The sequence below is a fragment of the Drosophila bipectinata genome, chromosome 2L (assembly GCF_030179905.1).
Source record: "Drosophila bipectinata strain 14024-0381.07 chromosome 2L, DbipHiC1v2, whole genome shotgun sequence".
Classification (NCBI taxonomy): domain Eukaryota; kingdom Metazoa; phylum Arthropoda; class Insecta; order Diptera; family Drosophilidae; genus Drosophila; species Drosophila bipectinata.
The window spans coordinates 17,556,498-17,574,809 of NC_091736.1; the positions used below are offsets into that span (position 1 = coordinate 17,556,498).

At 43.7% G+C, this 18,312-nt stretch overlaps 1 protein-coding gene and 1 long non-coding RNA gene across 2 annotated transcripts in view; one reads left to right on the forward strand and one right to left on the reverse strand.

Annotated features, from left to right (window-relative positions):
- mre11 (double strand break repair nuclease mre11) overlaps positions 1 to 18,312 on the forward strand; it is a 247,072-nt gene that overhangs the window by 92,029 nt on the left and 136,731 nt on the right. The window lies entirely within an intron of this gene.
- On the reverse strand, positions 1,301 to 14,751 carry LOC108132271 (uncharacterized). Its single transcript, XR_006246467.2, has 4 exons — positions 14,613 to 14,751; positions 2,103 to 2,638; positions 1,500 to 2,044; positions 1,301 to 1,446 (listed from the first exon to the last, which is right to left on the reverse strand). It is a non-coding gene; the product is annotated as an uncharacterized lncRNA (long non-coding RNA).

Consider the following 18,312-nt stretch of genomic DNA (forward strand, 5'->3'; position numbering starts at 1 on the left):
GTTGGTTTACAAATAAGCTCTTCTCTTAAAAAAATCAATTCCGGACTAATTTGCTGACCAAAAGACTTCCACTCTTCATTCAAACCACGCTAGTTTATTTTTGTACATATACTTATTTCCTAAGAAAACCTTCTGGCGCCACAGAATAAAGTGATAACGGTACTAAGAATGATGACCGAAAACAAATTTCGTAGAAGCATTCTATAAATAGATTGCAACTGGACATAATTGCATACCAAGATTAAATGCGCAATGACAATAAGTAAAAATTAAGTCAATAATATTTTTGTACATATACTTATTTCCCTGAGGTAATAGAGTCGGTTGCGGGCGTGAATTATTGTCGGGCCTGTTTACATTCTATGTACATAAATTGGGCACATTTTCGTTGTCTAGAAAAGCATATGAGACTCAGTCGGCGAAAAGCTGAGCAGAGTTAGGCAGGGCTAGAGGTCAGATGTCGACTAGCATTGACTTTGGATATTTTTGTAGGGGGATCTTGGCTCCACATTAAGAAAGTTTAAAAAGGAACTCTATAAGGTTAGAGTATAAGATGTTATTAACAGGAAATCTATCTTCAAATCGTTTATAAGAATACCCATGATTAAAATACAAAAAAGTTTAAAGATTACACGTTTTTCTTAAAATTAATTTGGTGTTATGATTCTCTCTTATCGGGGACTCCCTGTTGCCTCGATCGCCGCCTTACATAGCCTTCAGCCCCATGGCATGGGTTTTTTAATCAGCCAACACGCTAAGTAGCCATTCATCAAATATCTTTCAACACATTTCAAGCGCCTGCGCTAATTGCCGTATGGAAGTGGCACCGAACCGGGGCGTGTGTTTGGGAACCAGTCACAAAGTGGCAGTCACCGATTCCGAATCTTATCTGTGCATCTCGAGGTAACGCCAGGTTGTCGCCAACTGCCAAGAGTGGTAAGTGGTTGTTGGCCAGGCGGGTTGGCGGGATGGCTAAGTGGCAAGGTGGCAAGTGTAGCATTGCATGTTCAACTTAAAATTTAATAAGCGCCAACAACTTCATAAATTCTGGCCCAGAGATCGCTGGCCGTCACCAGACACCGTCACTGAGAAAACCATCTGAGCAACTTGGAAACAGGGCCTATGTGAACTGTATCTGAAAGTATCCTTCTTTTTTGCAGTGTAGCTTCGCGATGCATAACAACTTAGGGCGAGAGGACCCCGACAAGATCGTGTCGCACAGCACGAATACACACTTATAATGCACTAATCGGGCCCGAATCGAGCTAATGCTATTAAAAATGCTAACAAACCCATGGTATTTCTAAATAGTTTTGCTATGCTTTATTATTGTTCTTTACTTTTTTAAATAAAACAAAGTACTCAAAAGATTTATTTTTTTTCAATTTCATCCTAATACCACAAGCTGCAGAGGAAATAGATACAATCATAACGCTGGCCGCCAATCTATTAATAAAAAACATAAACAAATGTTTTGAAAATAATTAATTGAAACTTACGATCTGCTTTACACGCTCGTAGCTTTTGCCGCAAAGCACAAGGTCCAAGGGATTTTCGCTAGTGTAGCCATTGCCTTTTAAAATGGAATTTATTTGTTCCACAAACTCCTTTGTTATGAAGGACTCTATTTCGTTCTTCAGCCGGAACTCACGGAGCAATGTGCATTTTTTAATTATTTCGAAGATGTTGCTTTTGTTTAATCCGTCGACCCAAAAGCTCACCTTCTCCAGAGTGGTGGCATGATTCAAAATCCAATTTAATGAAATGTTTGACGGTTGGCAAAAATTATTATAGAACCCAATCGTCTTCAGCTTGGGCAAGACAGGTAATTCTGAAGTTATGATGGAACTATGTATATAACACGTTTCCAGTGCGACGAGCATCTCGGAAGTGGGTACTTGGGGTATCTCTCCCAATAAGCCAACCTTCAGAAAACGCAGATTTTTGAGTGGCAGGAGCAACTCATATATGTTAATTCTGCCTTGAAATAGTCCAAATTCGATTTGCAAATCCTCCAAATAGGGAAAGGGTTTTATAAGATCCCCTGAAACGATAGACATATACTTTAAAGACGTATTCGGATTGGATAATTCAAAACTCACCGATCGGAAGTCTCGTTGTCGGATCATAAAGTTTTAACCCCTTTAAGTTTCCAAGTTTTACAAAAGTATTGACGAGCTTTGAGAATGTATAGCATGAAGCACTTATGCTGACTCTAAGCGCCTGAAATTTTTTTTCATTCATGATCCAATCTTTTAATGATTTGATGTTTTTATCATGTACAACTATATTCATAGATTTCAAGTTGTGGAAGTAATTATTCATCAGATATGGAAAGTCAAGGAAGTCGACGAAAGACTCTTCTAGATCGATATGGAGAACCTTTGAACGGCACAATGGCAAAACTCTAGTTAGGAACCACGTAGAGTTATTGTGGAGTGAAACACTATTATAATCGTCTCTAATATGGTAAGCGAAGGCTTTTCCCAAATAGTCGTGGGCCAAGGCCAAGGGCCATTTATCGCAGTGCATCCATCCGCCCAGATGTTTGAATATTTTGTCCAGGACATCAAATGGTAGGTCAAGAATATTCAGTGGAGTTCCCATTTTTGAGAGCTGAAGAATTTCGATGCTCGATCTGAAACGATAAAAATTCAGGCTTTCTTTTTATGCTTTGCTAAATTTTTGATAATTTGCGGCTTTGTTTTTAGGCATTTCCATTAGCCAACCATAAATATAATAATAATTAATGGCAAACACATATTTGCACTTGGCCCTGGCATTAAAATTCCAGCCGGAACAATCAGCGCCATGAATTCTCTCACGATCATTATCTGGGGCCTGGAATTGGCCTGGAAGTGCGGAGTGGGCTATTTGGCGGCTAAATGAAGAGGCTCTTGGCCAAACGAATTGCTTACAGGCTAAATGTCAGTGACAACAACAAGCACCAGCTCTGGCAACAACAGCTATTGGTCTAGTTAGAAATTCTATAACCGAATTGTGAGCAAGATGGGACGCACAGAAAAAAATTCCTAAAGATTTTTCTTTTAAATTCTAACTTTTAAATCTAGTTTAATCTTTTATTTCATCTTTTTTCATTTTTATTTGTAAGTATTGAAATTTATTGGGTTTTTGGGTCACTTATTATTTTTGTGTAGGTATTGCCTCGTGCGGCAGCAGGGTGTTGAAAAATTGCCGGCACCTCCTGTTCCTTGACAGGTCGTTCGCCCCCTCCTCACCGCTAACAGCCTCGCACTTGTGTCACGATCCGCTCAGCTAGCTGTTACAGCCACAGGCACACATCCACATCCATTGTTGCATCTCGGCTGGCGGCTGATCTCACAGAGATTGCACCGGTGCGCGGCACTTTTTGGGCCTGGTCATCGCGACATCATCGCGCCAAGCAGCCCGAGCAGGGAATTGATGAACGCCCAGTTCCCGGTTCTTGGCCTACACTCGAACAAATTTTCGCTTCCCAGGTCTGGACTTGTTTTCAAACTATTGGCTTTACTTAACTATGTAGCTGGAAGGTCCCCGATTTTGTCACCGTGCAATTAGAGCTTCGGCTTCGTCTGCATGTGAGTGTGGCCGGCTGGTTGCAGTTGGGGGTCGCACTGCGTCTATTTAAGGCCGAGATTTGATTGCCCGGCGGAGATATGCCAATTTCTCAGTCGGTTCCTGGCAGCTCACAGCTTGTCGGACATTGTTCTACCTATGAGTGTTGGGTGTTGCAAGTCGCTATGCTGCTACGTTGCAATGTTGCATGCGGCGGCGATCGCAGTCGCCTCGATTGATGCCGATTGCCGTTTGGCAATGGTCAAGCGAAAGTGTCAATATAATTGGCCAAATTGATGTGGCCTGGCCTAGAGCTTGGAGCCTGGGGCCCAAATTAGGCAAACCGTTTTCAAGGAACATTCCGAGAAGCAGAAACTCCTTCGAGAAGTGCCATGCTTCTGGACACATTTCAATCAGTTTTCATTCGGTAGTGGAAAAGCGATAAATAAATGACAAAAACCATTTCATAAGAGAGTCGCTGACAGGGGCATCTGCTGGCAAACACTTGCAACATGCGGCACTCACTTCCTCGACTGCAACTTGCAACCTGGAGCTTGCATAAATAGAAGCCAGAGGAGAGACTCGTTTGCATGCCGCCGCGAGACTTTCACATTGTGACGTATTTATGGATATCAAGTGCCACAATTTCTGCACTCGCGGATTCATCTTTGTCCCACACTCGCCTATAGAACTGCTCCAAGCTGGTAGCTCCAAGCTCCAAGCTAGCTCCAAGTTGCATTTCCTTTTCGAACTGACAGGCCCAGAGAAATCCAGTTAGTTATGTGCGATTCCCCCTGACTGAGATATTTGCATATCCATATTTGCAGCACTCGTATATTGATAGATGCATTCGCCCGGCAATTATTTCGGCCTGGGCACTCACTAGGCTCCGGATGGCCAAATCCCAAGCTGGCCTCTTAAGTAGCAAAAACAGATACCAAGATTTAAATTCCAACATCAAGTTGGCGGACTTTTATCTTAACCAGGAGATATGCCAACTATTCTAAGCCAGTGAATAGGAATTTGTAATAGCCGGCATTGCAATCGGGCATTTGCGATCTGTCAGTAATAATGGAGTTTGATTTAAAGACAGAAAACTAGCAGTTATATTAAAAATAATTCCTAATTGCCTTTGAAAGTTGAAGTGCAAATTCTGAATGACTTGTCAGTGGACATAAAAAATCAATTCGAACGACTTTGTTTGGACAGGGGCTGAGAAATGGCCATCGTTTCGCCATGGACTCAAAACTAATTAATTAATCAATTATGGAAAACACACTCACCGCCCGACCCGATCCCTTGATTAAGATTCCTTGGAAACGAGCTGCATTTTTTATGTGTGCAGTGCTCGTTAAAGTTTTATTGGCCGCCGCTCCCGATGGGATGTGAATCGTACATTTGTGCACCTTGTGGGTCCCATCCCCATGTCGATTCCCCCCCGGATATGCCTCAGCATATTCCTCAAAGTATGAAAAATGTAAAATCTGTAATGAAAACAAAAGCCAAACGCAGCTGGAAGCTTTGATAAAAAGTCTCAACTCCTGCTTTCGAGTGCGGCAAATTAATTTCGATCCGCCAGGTGGGTTGCCACCCAGGAGGTGGAAGAAACATCTATCTGGGCAATGACTCACTACCAAGCCCTGCACCTTCAGCAGAATAATAGCCGATTGTCAATCCCGCAACACATTCGCCATTCGATGACCTGTCAATAGCCCTCGTCCTTTGCTTTACGCTCCCCCAGGACCGCAATGAAAGAAGCATTTCAAAGGTTTGCATGTCTTGGTCAAATTTCTGTGCAATTTTCTTTTTTTTTTTTTGGTTAATGCTCGTCCGGCCAGTCCCTGGCGTATATTATTTCGGCATAAATCAAAACTTTCACTTAGCACGCTCATTTGTTTCAATGACCCGCCGCCAGGACCGACTTTCCCACTCGAACAGTGATAAAAATCTATTACATGCTCATATCATATTTTATTTTCCGCTTCTTGGCACTTCCTGGGCTGAAGGGAAATTATGAAAAAGCTTTTTTTATGGCCACTGACCATCCGCTTTTTACGATGATGACACCACGCTCCTTTCTGGACTCTCAGTCTCCGTCTCGTTCTCCGGCCAAGTGACATATTAAATTTAATGGAAATTGATGAGCGCTTATTATGATATGAGATAGCTGGCATAGTCCTTTGTCCTGCCATCCCATCCTGTCCTTTCTTTGGGGGTGGTTGGATGGATGGATTTTTTGTTTGGGTCTGGAGTCGGACAAGTCCGTCGTCCGCAGTCCGTACTTTAGTATCTTTTTTATCATAAAAGTAATTTTTGCTGATGGTCGCACTAAATTCATTGATTCAATTTCCTCGCTGGCTTTGCTCGTATTGTGCTGGTCTTCTCGTATTGCTTTCTCCCGACAGACAGCTCCAATAAATATGGATATAATATTTCAATATTTGCAACTTTCTCTTGGCTTGAACGTAAATCACGATTTGGCCAAATACTTTTGTGAGCCAAACGGCTTTTGGCAGGAAGGCAACGCAAATGGGGAAATGATTTCAAATAAGTTGACAGGGATTTGTAATAAAATATACGTGTTTGTACCAGGTAGGCCTTAAAAGATGATATTAATAAGTTGCTGCGATTACTCAGCTCCTTGACTGCCCCGCCTCATTGCTTAGTACATCTGATACACCAGCCGGTTGTTTCCAGGAATATCTCCATCTCCCCCTCTGACGCCCCATTAGCCCCCTTCGATGTTATGGCCATTGTGCGAGGTCATAAATACTCACGGGCCCTGACAGTCATCATAAAAGTGGGCATGATTCATATGCCAGGCTCCCCGGCCGTTTAACGACACTTTAATAATTCTCTAATTGCAAAAAATACGGCGAAATGTTGCACACAGGCCCCAAAACACACGATCGGGATCGGAGGGATGCGCCGTTTAATGGCCAGCGAGTGCCTTTTAATTGGGTGGCGCCCAATGCCATAAAGCAGCACGAGGGGATCGGGTTCGGATTCGGGTTTGGGGTAGGATTCGGGTTCGCCCCGGGATCACCTGGGCTGGGTTCAGTTTACAGGCCCGGCGGGCTCTGGCTCTGGTTCGTCCTCCACCTGCCGCGAATGGTTATTCATAATTTTTTGTGGCCCCCCAATGTTGCGGCGCATAATTTAAAGCGACACTAAAAGTTTTTGTGACTTGCTCAGGGCATCGAAGGATAGGGATACCCTTAAAGGACAGACATTACCCCACCAGAGGTCTGGCGTTGGATTCCAAAACCCGACTGAGAGTCAAGGAACTGCCAAGTAGACTTAACATCATAATTTTCTGGGCATTTGAACTTGGGTCTCGCAATGGGTTTAGCTTTCGCCTGGTTTTCCTTCCCACCACCCCGTTCCCAGTAATATGTTTCCGCTTCGTCGCCAAATTTCATTACCCCTTTCCGATGTTGACATATCGGATTACGCACTAATTATCCTTCTAATTAACCCTTCTGTCTTAATGTTTTTTCCGTCTCACCTTCGACGCGGCTCCGACTCCGCCGTCGTCTTGTTTTCCACCAGCCCAGGGGTTTCTCGACCATGACCCTCTTCACTCGTTGCCGTTTTTAAGCCTATTAGGGAAAACTCTCATAATTACTTTGTTACACTGGCTGCCACTGGCAGTTGTCTCTTGGCCCGGCTGCGAGCAACTTTAGCGGCTGGTAGCCGCTTTCAGAGCAAGCATATCGATATCAAATCGTGGCATCGATGACACTGACAGCTCAGTGAAGCGGCCTGTCTCCGGGGCTACCGGAATTTAAGCTTTCAAACCGTGGACATGAAACTGTCGGACTTATAGCAGCTTAGTTTCAAGTGGGTAACCATTTTTGTCCAAAATTTCCTAATCACTCCTTCATGTTTTTAACAGTTCCGTGGTAAAGTCAATCCATTGGATAGGGAGTGGCGAGAGCATTTAAATATTGATTGTGATATCAGTGCATCACTATCCAAATTTGCATATCATCAGCCGCAAGCTAGCTTCACCCACGAATTGCAAATGTCACTAATTTGTCCCTGAAACGGACGATGAGTGGGCGGGTGTTTATCTCCGCAAGGAACTGGCCAGTCGATGTTTATCATTAAATACCAGTCTCAGTTTTCAATTCCCTCCATCATCCATCCTCCACTCCTCAGTCGACAAATAATAATCTCCTCGTTGGGGGCGTGGCACATTATTATGGTGTGAAGGTACAGCACAAAGGCCACAATCAAGCAATCAGCAGCCACAGCCCCAACAATTGCAACTGGATTGCAGCACTTTCATTTATGAGTGGCTCTCCACCCGAGCCCTGCCTGAAATCCCTACTATTCGCACACAATTTCAATTGGAGATGAAACAAATAACTACAATTCTCATATGCATATTTATTTTCTGCAATAAAAATAGCAAAAATCGAAATTCGAGATATTTTGCTTTGCCTTGGAAAAATAAGAGCTTGGGCAGTTTCATGAGTTTGTTGAGGAAAAGAAAATAGTAATTTCTTTTGTCAGCAAAGAGCTCTGAAAACGAGTTTGTTCAAACTAGAAGAGATTTTTCCTTAAAGACCGTATATAATATTACTTGATTACTCTTCAAGCAGCCCACTTCCAGCCAAGACAAAATATTATATTATTATTATTTTTATTACTCTGTGTGGAGATGTCATGTATGCAAATATGTCTTCATGTCTTGTTTAAGCACTGTCGATTGTGTTTGAGAGCAAATATTTGTGCAGCACGGAGCTGCAAGAAGCCAAGATGTTTGATACCTTGGCATTGACTTATAGATGGCCAACACTCTCCCCTTTGGCTCCCAGCCGAGCCCAGAGTTGTAGGCCAAGTGCAAATACTGCCTCCCCCTCGCTGAATGTGGAAACTTTAGATGTTGTTGACCGTTGTTTACAATCGACGTTGATTATACAGACATATGGTGTATGTGTGGAGGAAATTGATATGCTGAAATCAAAGATGTTGATTTCCGTTGGGAATACTCACTCCCGGCCCAGAGTACAATTGCCAGTTGACCCCTGGATATTGACCACCGACTGGAGCTTCCTTTTGACCCTTCACTGCACTCGTCATATTCAATTACAGGGCTCCGGCTTTAAGTTTTCAGCGTGCGACTTCCTGTTGTGAAATTAATGTGTGCTCTGATTTACATCGACCGCACCCAAAAGGTCTTCCCCGGCGGCTATGATATGTTAATTCCCAAGTAAGTAGCGAAAACAAAAGGCCAAACGGGTGAACAATTGCATTCATATCCGTCGCGCACTGTTCGAAAAGATTCACATATACAATATATTCAATATATCTGACCGCTGACCAGGGCAGGGCATGGCCCCGCCTTCCCTATACCGGATGCACCTGAAATCGATCTCAGTGGCAGGAATCGATCCCTCCTCCGAGGGGCCTTTGCAATTATTGCATAATGAGCTGTTGCTTTTGACAGAGAAGCCCTCGCTGCCTCGACTGACATTTTCACACATTTCAATTTCATAATTGATATGCGGTCAATTAGCTTAAACGCCGGTTAAAGCACGAAGCCACAATTTGCCGACATTCCCAGAGCTGTGGTCATAAAAGTGCGGAATACTTATGAATTGGACTCGATGTTTTCCCCTTCGGTTACCCGATATGGGATACCAGTCTGGGGCAGAACGGGAAGTATCGCGTTTTGGTTTTTGGCAAAACATAAAAGGGTTCGGCCAAGTCAATAGCATTTATTAATTTCAGAGTTCTTGGTGACATCTGATCTACCGAGGTTAGTGTTACTAAAAAGTAACCCAGTCCTTAAAGACGCATTACCCGTTTGGACTTCACTCAGAATTCACACAGTAAAATTCATAATATTATTACGACGATGACAGGGCCGACACTGTATAAATACGTAAATGCATATATAATCAGAGTGGCCGGCATATTATCATTTTGGCACGGAGGCCAAGAAATGGACGGCTACCGACGACAGATGTCCCAGAAACCGCGAAATCGTGTCGGGACTCCTCCCCCACAAAGCCCCTGTTCCCGAAGACTGGGCCAGAGAAAATGCGGATAAGATCTACGAGCCAAACAATTCGGTTTTGACATTTATGACGAAATTTCTTAAATCAACTGTCATGTACGGCTGTCATATTGAATAATTCGGTGGGTTTATGGAGGCCTATGGAGAACGGTGTAGAGGACGACCTGGCAGGGGGGATCGCAGCACTTGCTATGCATAATTTATGGCCAAATTATGGGCAACTCTTCGCAGCGAGTGAACTCATTCTAATTAAGTGGCCCAGAGCCCAGAGTCCGAGTTGTCTACTCCACTGAAAAATAACAAGGTGATCTTTATAATTTTTTGGGTTCTAAGAGTTTCTTGAATAAATGGGCATAGGGAAACTATGGGAAATTAAAATGAAAAATATATTCTTTATTATTTTCATTTTTTTCGAGTGCATCCACGGGGTATGGGTCCAACAAACAAGGCCCAGATGGGGCCAAATACGTGAGCCGGCCATACGGGGAAATTAAAATGCGCACACACGCATTTAAAATGCCAAACAGGCACAAAATTTAATAATTTCGCTTTTTGCACAACATCATCAACACTGGAATCGCTGTCGATTGACGATTGCCCGACCTGGTCCGCTCCGAGTTCCCGTATCCGAATCGGACCAGGCTTTATGATTTTATTATTCTCATTTTTAATGACAACGACGATGATGACCAATAAAGATATTAAAACGGCGCATGAAATGTGCCCCCGAAATGGTTTCATAAATGGCTCTGCGCACGCCTTGGCCACGGGTCGGGGGGCGGGACCTGGTGTATAGGGGAGGAGGGGGCCCTACAGGGGCTTTCCCCGCATATGCCACGAATACAAATTCGTTATGATGGTTTTTATGCCCTGCCCTGGCCACAAATGAATATGTAAGAGCATACGCATTCACATTCACATTCGTTTTGGCCCTTTCATTTCGGCCAGATTCAACCAGGTTGCTGCATTTCCAGACGACGGCGTGTGGCGCTCAGTTGTCCCGCAGATTGCATCTCAAGCTGCTTTGAAAAGCACTGGCAAAAAATACAAGAAGCATTAGTACCTTAATTATATATTCCCAGTCTGGCATTACCTGGCAAATGGTTTTTAATATAATTTTTTAAGTATTTCCTGACAAACTTTAAAGCATTGCTTCCCTTCGCCCATCCCACTCAGAAAACTCCCACTCCGATCTTAGTCCCAATCCCTGTCCCTTTTCCTGGGAGATTCAAAATCGTAAAGATCTGCTGCGTGGCCAGGCCTAAAATCAGGCTCTGATCTCGGGCTGCTGCCCTCTTTCCCGCTCGCTCTCTCCTACGCTCGCCCCGTCTCTTTCTGTATCTGTATCTTTATCTCCGATGCGGCGGGCTTACTGCGGATTGGGGGCCGCGGTGTGTGTGTTTTTACGAATCACGGATTCGATGTTTCGCATGAATACGTAATTAAATCTATAAATCGCCCAATTAAAATGCTTTGATATCGTGACAACATAACATTGGACATCGCCGTATGTTGCGCGATAGTCTCCAACTGCGAATATTTACTTCCCCTTCTCCTCCTCTGGCGGATGAGAAGCCCTTCTTGATTCTCCTGATTTGCTGGCGACCGTACAAGTTAGGGATTAACAAAAACAAGAAAGGAAAGCTAACTTCGGGCGGAGCCGAAGTTTATATACCCTTGCAGCTAAAACCGGATATATATCGCAAACATCGGATATAGTTGGCCGATCCTTATGAGAATATGATAATATAACCCAATTTATTATAATACAAAAACCAAACCTAAAAATGTCCCAAACTTCTATCTTCAAAAACACAAAAGTTGGGTCATTTCCGATCGTTCAGTTATATGGCAGCTATAGGATATAGTTGGCCGATCCTTTTGAAATTTGGTTGGTTGGATCAACTGGCCAAAAATATAATCTGTATTAAGTTTCAGCTTTCTATCTTCAAAAACACGAAAGTTGGGTCATTTCCGATCGTTCAGTTATATGGCAGCTATAGGATATAGTCAGCCGATCCTTATGAAATTTGGCACGTCGTAATGGTTTGCCAAAAATAGCTCTCATGTCAAATTTGAACTCTCTAACTCTAAAAACACCATAGTTATACCATATCCGATCAATCAGTTATATGGCAGCTATAGGATATAGTCGGCCGATCCGGGCCGTTCCGACTTATATACTGCGTGCAAAGGAAAGAAGGGTGTGTGCAAAGTTTCAAGAGGATAGCTTCAAAACTGAGAGACTAGTTCGCGTAGAAACGGACAGACAGACAGACGGACAGACAGACGGACAGACGGACAGACGGACATGCTCATATCAACTCAGGAGGTGATCCTGATCAAGAATATATATACTTTATAGAGTCGGAGATGTCTCCTTCACTGCGTTGCACACTTTTGGACAAAATTATAATACCCTCTGCAAGGGTATAAAAATAAAAGATTGAGCAAAGCCGAACCTTATTTACCCTTTGAACTAGCTTTCGTGTCTATAAATGCCGCTAGCATGGCAGAAAATGTTTGCCAAATTTTAATAAAATTTTAGTTTCTTTGGATAAAATTTTTCAAATGCCATTTCCACGAATTATTTCCACGAAATTATCCATACCTTGGTTAATACTCGTTAGATTTTGAAATGTTATACCCTACCGATCTTGGATCTTCAACTACTATCATTTTCAAACACAATCTGACCAACTAAAAGCTTACCAAATTTTACACATTTTTTAAAAAGTAACATCAATATTTGGACTAAAAATTGGCCTCTGCCTAACTAGAATTGTGCCTAATAATTGTTATAACTTTCCGATTTAAGATCTTCTAGTACTTTTATTATCAATCAAATCGGGGAAACCGAAATTTTTATCCATTTTTCGCAGTTTTTAAAGGGATCTTCACGAGATTATTTTCAGCAAAAATATAGTATTCCATTTCATTACAAGGCAGTAAATTGTATACCCTTTGCAAGAGTAGAACATTAAAATAAAATTATTATACAAAAACAAAGTGGGCGGAGACCTTCAACGAGGAAAATCCTCTGGCTCCTTTCCAGTTTGTTTACTACGAGGATATTGGGTATGTATCTGTATCTGGACGACAACGATCTCTCTGGGATATTATGTTATAAGCATTCTTTTAAAGATTGTGACAGTTCAATGCGCCGGGCCACTTTTTAATTGTGAATGAATTTCAAAGGGCTCTTCGGGGATCCTTATCTCTCAGGAGTACAAAATGGTTAATGGCCGGCTTTTCGTGGGAGAAAATATCTTTTAAATAAACTTATATTAATTAAATGCTTCTTCAAGGACTGCCATTTATGTATTGTTGGCGATAATAAATTTAGCTTAAATCCTTCCCATAGCCATGTAGATGTTTTTTGCAGTTGGCTGTAAACCGGTTTCCATTCGCGACTAATATGCATATTAAGTTGACCATCTCGAAACGCAGCCACTGTCCACTGGGCACTGAGCTTTAAGCAAATGCCCGCCTACGGTTGGCCCGCTAACGTACCAACCCCGCCCCCTGGTAGCCCCAACGTTGGATACCCCGGCGTGGTGACAAACTATCCAATTATAAAATGGACAACTCCCAACCGATCGCATCGACGACATATGCAAATGGGCAAGCGCCACCACCACCGCCACAGCCGCAGCTAGTGCCACCTCCATTGCCATTTCCTCCACCACCTGGAGACCCAATTGCGACTCATAAAAGTTGTGGCAATTAACTGAAACGAGATCAGGCCCGGGCCAGCCACATCCAGCTTGCCACCCACGCACTCGGCGCCTGTTGCATCCCGACTGCGGTTGGCAGGAGCTAACTAAAGCGTCGATCTAGCGATTAATCTGCAACAAGTGGCAGAGCCGGAAGCAGGGGGTTCGGGGCTTCATGTTGGATAAAGAATAGGCATTGGGATACTTAGTGGTTGCAAAATATAGTATAAGGTTCAATAAAAGCTGGAAAGGTTTGGAGCTCTCACTTTATAGAATCTTTGTCAGAATGCGTTCATCAAATAGGTTATAGGAAATAGGTTGGGACTAAAAAAAGAGGTTAATACCTAAGGTTAATATACCCTTATAACTACTGAGATTAAAAATTGTCAAGTTCGATTTTTGACTTTTTCCCCACTTTGAGGATCTGGTCCAGTGCTGGGTGCTGCACATTATTACCGTCAGTGGCGCCGACTCGAATGCCGGGCCCAGTTACAAAGCCAAGAACATAGCCAGGATCGAGAACCGAAAAGCCAGACTGCGGGGAGGGATAAAGGGCCGGCCACCAACCAATCGAAAACACATTTGTCGCCGGCGAAACAGCAACGACGATCAGTTCGTGGGCTGTTTCGGTGAATTCCCGGCATTCTGCCCTCTGCTAGCCCCCTTCCTTGGGAGTCCCGACCAGCAACTACCAACTTCCAATGCCAATCGTCCGGATCGTGAGAGTTTCGTGCGCAGGCTCAGGCTCATGGTGAAGCTGAAGCTCAGTGAGTCGGCTCTGCCATCATCGCCTGTTGTTGTTATTGTCATCATTTTATAATTGTCGTTGTAAGCTTTTCAGCCATGCTCCATGCCAGTTGTTGACCCCCCCGCCTCACCTACTAGTGCTAGCTATTTGCAATTGTTGTTGCCGATCCAGAGCCATGGCCCAGACCCACAGAGAAGGCCCAAAGCCGAAGCCAAAGCCAATCGCGTTGCCGCCGAACGAAGAAGGAAGACAACAACAACCAGCCACCAACAACCAAGAAGACGACTGCCAGACGCCGTCCAAGTTGTTAGCTTCATTTGTTGCCGCGAGTGTAAGCTCAGCCAGGCTTAAATAGCAGCAGGAGCGGAATCGGGAACACATTAAGTCTTTAAAACATACATATCAGCGATTTTTAACGAAGACTAAACCAAGGAAAAATATCAACTTTAATATACATACATACATACATACATAATATGTATTAAATATGAACATAAATGGTTCCGGGAGCACTTACATATATGCAAAAATATTTCCAATAATATCACCAATACACACTCACTTGAATAATTTGTTCTCCGGGAATTATAAATTTCAGCAAAAGTCTTTTTTTTGTACTGGTCTGCAACACACCCGTCCGAATAATGAGAAAATTCTGATTCTGTCAGCTATTTCATGGGAATACCCAACAAATGAAATATGAATCTTTGCGATGACACTTTGTATATTAGTGTTGATAAATGCAAACGTAGAGATGGAAATGAAAAACTTTGAGATGAGCGATTTATAATTGTTATCGGATTTAAGACTTTAGCGCCAAAAAAAGCTTAATAACTTCAATGACCTCGAAGATATAAAAAAAAATGATCTTTTACTAAAAGAAGTTCGAGTTTCTGGGCCCTTAGCTATGACTTGTTTAATACACCCCTGATCTTAGGATTCAGGAGAGTTGTATTGCCTCCACTCGAGTTGGAGTCTCCTGTTCTGTCTTTTGTTGCAATGAGCGCGAATGCGAATTCTTCTGCGTCTCTGTTCGCTAAGCCCCCCCCCTGCCCCCAAAAACCCACCAAGCCCCCACCACGATCATGCAGCAAATGTTGTTGCTGGATTGGAGCATTCTGTGGCACTCACTGTAGTTGCAGCTCGCCTTAAGCGGCCTTTAAGTGGGCTCTGCTGCAAGTTATTTTTGTAACTTGTTGGAATTTTTGATTTTGTTCATGTTCGTCGCCACAGAAATGTTCGCTTATGTTTTCCATAATTTAAGTATGGTTGAAATTCTACATCGACCATGGGAGTGACTATGGCAGCCATAAACTGGTCGACAAGGACGTGATCCGGCCATGGAAATGGTGATCATCTTTCCTGTCATCCTGACGGTGGCCATAATGAGTTCCAAAGTAATTTACAACATTGAAAACTTTATATAAATGCTTAAGATCTTCACTAATGTGTATAAATCTGGGAAATGTTGCCCATTTAATTTAATAAGTATTCGATACAAAAAAAGTTGGAAAATTTGTTCTACACCTTTCGATTGAAGCAATTTTTACTATCTTGCGTATCTGACACTTGTTTCGGATCGGCACTTACAGAGGCGATAACCAATGCAGCAGCAACGCACACACAGCAACTACTGCAACATCGGCAGCAGCAACTGCGACAACAACAAATAACATTGTCTGGAGGTTGTCTTGTCGCAGCAATGTGCAATGTGCAACTGCAACAGCATCGGCACAAGTTGCCACCGGAATATTTTTGCCGACTTGTGGCCGTCTGTCCAGCAGCAACATCCAAACCTGGCCTATGATGAAGTGGCAATGGGCACAGGGTCTAGACACCGATATCGGTTAAAGGAAAATTTGAGAAAAAGACATTTTGGAAGAACCACAAATCAGGGGAGCAGCCACTACTGTGGGGCAGTCGATTTGATCCCCGGACAGGGAATCGGGGCACTTTGAAGTTGGCCAAGTATAGTTCTGTGGCAACTGCTGCTGGTGTTGCTGCAGGTCAACAGGTTGCCATTGCCTTTGCTGTTGCAGTCACAGTTGCATTGGCTGTTGCTGTTGTCAGCGATACACAACTCCCTGAAATTCCCAACATCTCGGGCATGTTCCGGCCGAAGGAGCCGGACTTGAGACTCCAGGACATGACCAGCCGGTCCCCTAATCGATTGTTGTAGTTGTGCCTTTCGGTTGTGCACAACACGCACCGAAAACCAAGCGAAGCGCCACCGAAAGTCACAAGTCGCCAAAGGTTGTGCGGCTCCTGTTACATCGCGACTGCCTCAGTCGGCTGTGGAATAAACCAAAAAAATTGTGTTTCAAATCATGTTCATTTGGACAGAGAACAAACAGCTTGGACAAACTGCGGAAACGTCTATGAGATTGTCATTAGCAGGCGACTATTGCTGCTGTTGTTGCTGCCTTTCCCAGAGAAGCCAAAGAACAATGCCTACACGCAGAACAAATGTGTCTGCGATTTTGGCCTAAACCCTTCCAGAATATCCAGAGTCTATACTTTTGTTGAACATCTTTTATTTTTCTCCCTGTAACTGCAGTTGCGAGAATTGCAAAGCCAGCAAAAAGTCGCCAGTGGCAAACGAAACGTAACAAAATACAAGCCGTGAATTTCATTCGAACAACTTCGTCTACAAGACAATCGAAGGCGAGTTGCCTTTTGGCGACGGCGAAGGCGAAGGCAACTCCGGCGACATTGGCGACACTGCACCGAACAATAGCCGCAATTTCGGCCCGTCCAGCACCTCTTTCACCGGAGTTCTCTCAGCAATTCTATTACAGCAAAAAACTACAGGCCGGCTGGGTCATCGAGCATCCAGTAAGCCAACTGGCCACCTCGGGGCCTTCTTTAATCATGCAGCAGCATCGGCGGCAAGGCAGCAGCATCAGCAGCTTAGCGGCAATTATTGTCACCGGCAACATGTTGCCAACTTGTACAAATTTACGCAGCAATTTTCGTTTCAATGTCACACCGACATGTTCGTCAGGTGAACTGGCGTGCGATTATGCGAGAACTTATAGCCATTTGCTGTTACCAGATTAGTTTAGCATCTGCAAATCAAACTTATGATTTTAGAATCAGGAGGGATTGTGTGGCCAACAAGGCCATCCGAGTGTTTCATCTGTTTAATGTTGACTTACAAAACATATAGAATAAACATAAACTGTTTCAAAGAACCATCATCCGATAATGGCAATTAATATTGCTCCGATATGAGCAAAAGTCTGTTTCACAACATCAAAGGGGAAATAGTGCTCTGTCATCGCAAAAAACTGTTTGGACAAACAAATGGAAAACAGGGGAGAACAAGGCCCATTCATTAAAGTCAACAAGGCGGCGCAGGCATCTGGAATCCGGAATACGGAATACGGAGTGAGTCCGGCCGTAAACAGAATAAAACAAATTTTCCGTAATTATCCCAGGTGAATGGTGCAGATCTTTCGATCGTCTTGGGGGATAGTGGGGGCGAGTTTGCATAACTCATCTTCAACTGGGAATGGGCAATGAGGGGATCGGCAGGGGCATTAATCCATCAAATGGCTGGAAGGCAACTGCCACGACGGCAATTATTCATTCATTCATAAAGAGATCGGCCATAAATAAACAAACAAATCGGCCAGTCGACTGACAAATAATTGATCTATGCTATGGCGGGCCTCGCGCCTCCAAAGATCGGGTCCGGGGTCTCCAGACATCGAACGGACGTGGGCGGTGTCGATGTGTCCGGCTGGAGAGCACAATGAATGAAAAGATCTGTTTATAGATCGACAGGAGAATGAAAACGAAGGAAATCCAGCAGCCAGGAGACCTACTATTAGCCAAATGCTATCGGTGCGTTTCTGTACAATTTCAAGTTATTAACTGTGAAATTGTTTGTTTATTGTGATCGAAGCTCATTGAAGCCAAACAGATTCCTCCCCCTCAGTTTCAGACCCACCCAAAAGCCAAGACAGGGACAGGGATACCTGCTGTCCGAGCGAGAGGGAGCACAGCTTCTCAATGAAGCCAAAAGCATGGCCAACGCATATCAGAACGCGACTTTCAGTTGTCTCCCATATCGATACATCTATATGGATATCTGTGGATATACACATTCACTGGCTTGGCCGGTGGCTCAGTGTGGGTGAGCATCCGGCCAAGCCAGTTCGATGATAAACAAACACCGACACAGATACATTGCCTTTGAGATACAACTACAGGTGGCTCCACCAAAGCGCGTTTCCGGCGGCATTTTGCATGGAACA